Source organism: Manduca sexta, chromosome 5 (assembly GCF_014839805.1).
Source record: "Manduca sexta isolate Smith_Timp_Sample1 chromosome 5, JHU_Msex_v1.0, whole genome shotgun sequence".
NCBI lineage: Eukaryota > Metazoa > Arthropoda > Insecta > Lepidoptera > Sphingidae > Manduca > Manduca sexta.
In genome coordinates this window covers 2,128,222-2,132,669 of record NC_051119.1, presented here as the reverse complement: position 1 = coordinate 2,132,669, position 4,448 = coordinate 2,128,222, and positions in this window count along the sequence as shown.

Genomic DNA, 4,448 nt, shown 5'->3' with positions numbered 1-4,448 from the left:
CATTGTGAAATATCGCGTGTTTTAACGGACAAGGAAAACATCGTGGGGAAACCTGCATACCCGAGAAATTCTCTATATCAATTTTAAGGGTGCGTGAAGTCTACTTATCCGCACTGGGCCAGCGTGGTGGACTAAGGCCTTTTCCCTCTCAATAGTGGAGGAGGCCCGTGCCCAACAGTGGAATTAAATAATACATGGCTGATATAATATTATTATATTGTTACAAAAAAACATTGCTAGGGTATTTGTAACACTCATTTGCTAGAAAATCACTTGGCGAAAGTATTTTTGTAGCTAGCGATAGTTATTTTTATTTTTTAATCAACTCGCTTCAGTTTCTAACAATATATTATAATCAATGAACCTGTCGCGGTCCACTGCTGACCGTAGACCTTCCCAAGTGAACGCCAGCCATCTCAGTATGAACTCAACATCCATCCGCTACCCATCGGCTTTTCCAAATCTTACATCTATATATATCTATCTATCTATACTTCTATACTATTATATAAAGCTGAAGAGTTTGTTTGTTTGAACGCGCTAATCTCAGGAACTACCGGTTCAAATTGAAAAAATCTTTTTGTGTTGGATAGCCCTTTGTTCGTGGAGTGCTATAGGCTATATATCGTCACGCTATACCCAATAGGAGCGGAGCAGTAATAGCTAATCTCAGGAACTACCGGTTTGAACTGAAAAATCTTTTTGTGTTAGATAGCCCTTTATTCGTGGAGTGCTATAGGCTATATATCATCACGCTATACCGAATAGGAGCGGAGCAGTAATGGCTAATCTCAGGAAATACCGGTCCAACCTGAAAAATTCTTTTTGCGTTGGATAGCCCTTTGTTCGTGGAGTGCTATAGGCTATATATATATCATCACGCTATACCCATTAGGAGCGGAGCAGTAAAAGCTAATCTCAGGAACTACCGGTCCAAATTGAAAAAATATTTTGCGTTGGATAGCCCTTTGTTTGTGGAGTGCTTTAGTTATATATCATCACGCTATGACCAATAGGAGCGGAGCAGTAATGAAACATGTTGCAAAAACGGGGACAATTTATTAGTTTTGAGAGTGTCCGTTGCGTGCGCTGCGTAAACGGTTAAAGTTATGCAACAATAATGTATGACGGGATTGTTCCTCTTAAAAGTTCTAAAAATATATTATAAAACAAAGTCCCCGCTGCATCCGTCTGCCTAAACGTGTTAAACTCCAAAAACTACCCAACGTATTAAGATGAAATTTGGTATGGAGACAGTTTGAGACCCTGGGAAGAACATAGGCTCCCGGGAAACTACTACTTTTATAACGGAAATCTTTAGCCTGAAAAACTTTATAACGCGGGCGGAGCCGCGGGCAAAAGCTAGTACTATTATATAAAGCTGAAGAGTTTGTTTGTTTGAACGCGCTAATCTCAGGAACTGCCGGGTCAAACTGAAAAAATCTTTTTGTGTTGGATAGCCCTATGTTCCTGGAGTGCTATAGGCTATATATCATCACGCTATACCCAATAGGAGCGGAGCAGTAATAGCTAATCTCAGGACTACCGGTTTGAACTGAAAAATCTTTTTGTGTTAGATAGCCCTTTATTCGTGGAGTGCTATAGGCTATATATCATTACGCTATGACCAATAGGAGCGGAGCAGTAATGGCTAATCTCAGGAACTATCGGTTCGAACTGAAAAATCTTTTTGTGTTGGATAGCCCTTTGTTCCCGGCGTAATATAGGCTATATATCTTCACGCTATGACCAAAAAGAGCAGAGCAGTAATGAAACATTTTGCAAAGACGAGGAAAATTTATTAGTTTTGAGAGCTTCCGTTGCGTGCGCTGCGTAAGCGGTTAAAGTTATGCAACAATGATGTATGGACGGGATTGTTCCTCTTAAAAAGTTCTACAAAGCTATATTATAAAACAAAGTTGCATCTGTCCGCCTGAACGTGTTAAACTCAAAAACTACCCAACGTATTAAGATGAAATTTGGTATGGAGACAGTTTGAGATCCTGGGAAGAACATAGGCTCACGGGAAAATATATAGCGTGACTTTTATAACGGAAAACCTTTAGCCCGAAAAACTTTATAATGCGGGCGGAGCCGCGGGCAAAAGCTAGTATAAAAATAAATCCCTATTTCCCTTGGTCACCCCATCACGCGTGAACGGCTGGACCGATTTCACTATTTTTTTTTGTTGTGTTTGTTATTCTCAGGAGAAGGTTCTTATGAAAGACAAAATTCAAAAAATTGCGCAGAAAATTAGAAAATTCAAGAAAACTTAACGAAAATATTAATTTTATATAACTGTCAATTGTTTGAAATAACTGTCAGCGATTGCCAGAATGCGCGCTGCAAATTCATAGTTAAGACGGGACAACGTCTGTCGGGTCAGCTAGTTTACAATACAATTTATATAATGCACAAAATAAACTGCCATTATATTTCCAATATTATTACAATGATTTTCCTAGTATGGTAGTGGAACATTCTGAGAATTTAATTTAGCCGCAAATTGAAAATGTACATATCGGTAGCAAGACGTCCGTATAAGCCGATTTCTACCGGGTTGCCTTTTGCAAATAATTAAATATAATAAAAAGATAATAATAACACTAGAATAATAAGAGTATATTTAAACAAATATATATTTTTTATACTTGCACGGCTAAGTAATCCATGAATAATTTAAACAAAGTCTGTCTAACGATTTAGGAGTTCAATGACTTACACGTGTACATAAACGTGAAAAATAGACATAAAAATACACTGAGAAATAGACATAGGGCCGTTGTGATTGGCTATTATTGTTGTATCTCAATATTAGCCAATCACAACGGCCCTATGTCTACGCACTGAGAAGACTGCCATGCCGTCAGCACTGAGAAACAGACTTGTTATCACAGCTTTACTTGGTCGTTCGATAAAAAACGTCTATGAATAAGGGGGTTTGTGTTTAGTGTCATATAGAAGAATTATGTATACATATTATTATTTATCCAAAAATAATAAAAAACGTCTGTCTCCAAAATTCATATTGACCACGCGCGATTTGCTAAAAGGGCGAAAATAGTCGTTAAGTTTTTTTTTTTTTTTTAATTCTGTAAAGATCCGTTCAGCTTCCTTATTTTTTTCTTTCATAAGAATCTTCTAATTATTAACTCAACAAAAAAGAATTAGCGAAATTGTTCGTTCACGCGTGTATGATGACCAAGGGAAATACTGGTGGTAGGTACTATACTAGTGGTAGGTCTCTCATATGTGAGAGTCCGTTTGTGTAGGTAGCACCGCAATGTCTATTTCTGCCACCAAGCGGCTGTGTGTAGTCACTGTTGTGTTCCGGTTTGAAGGACATTGTAGCCAGTGTAACTACTGAATATAATGAGATTAACATCCCATGTCTCAGGACGGCGAGCGCAATGGAATACTAAACAATACTTTGTAATTCAAGGTGTTGGTGTTTTTACTGTTTATTGGCAGTCTTATCGCTAACTATCAGGCGAACGGCAAGCTCGTCCCGTCATTCAAAGCAATAAAAAAATAGAGATTAATTTTTATGTATAGGGTGTAATTTCTGAACCGCACCTAGAGAGAAAGTACTCTTATTACTGGAGATAGCAAATTTTACTCAAAGGATATTATATGAGTGTATGTATTACATTAGAAAAAATGTTTACGTTTCAAGGCAATTATTATGTATGATGATATCTTAATTTTAAAGTGGCATGATGATGCCAAGTAAAACTTAACGAATAGAATACTGCTTGTTGATTAACTACATTGATAATGAAAGTAATTTATGTACACATAAAATGCTATTTTGCTTGAAGAATTAGGTATTTGTGAGCGGCAATTACATTAACAAAGTTATATTTTGAGAACAAACTGCTGTAACGTGCGTGATTATAATTCTAATAATACTAATATTATAAATGCGAAAGTTTGTGAGGATGGATGTTGTATGTTCCTTATTCACGAAGAAAAAATTGAACGGATTTTGATGAAACTTTACAGTAATATTTATTATATATCAGAATAACACATAGGCTACAATTTATAATGATTTTCTGTAATCTGGTCATAAAATAACGAAAAATATCGAGTAAACCGGAAAATTGCTATCTTGGCGTACGCTGCCTAAACCGTTAGAGTTAGACAAAGATGATGTACTGTAAGATTGTTTGCCTTAAATAGTTCTAAATAAAGGCCCGCGACAGCATCTATCTATCTCTGCCATTTCTGTCTGTCTGTATGTTATCGATTTTCTCAAAATATACTGAAAGGATTTTTACGAAGTTTCGTATGGAGATAGTTGACCCTAGGAAGGTTATAGGCTACTTTCTATCTCAGGAAAATATATGGCGGGACTTTTATCCCGGAAAACCCCTTTAAGCGGGCGAAACTGCGAGCAAAAACTAGTAGATATATTAAAGAACATGTTTCAAATTAATAATCAT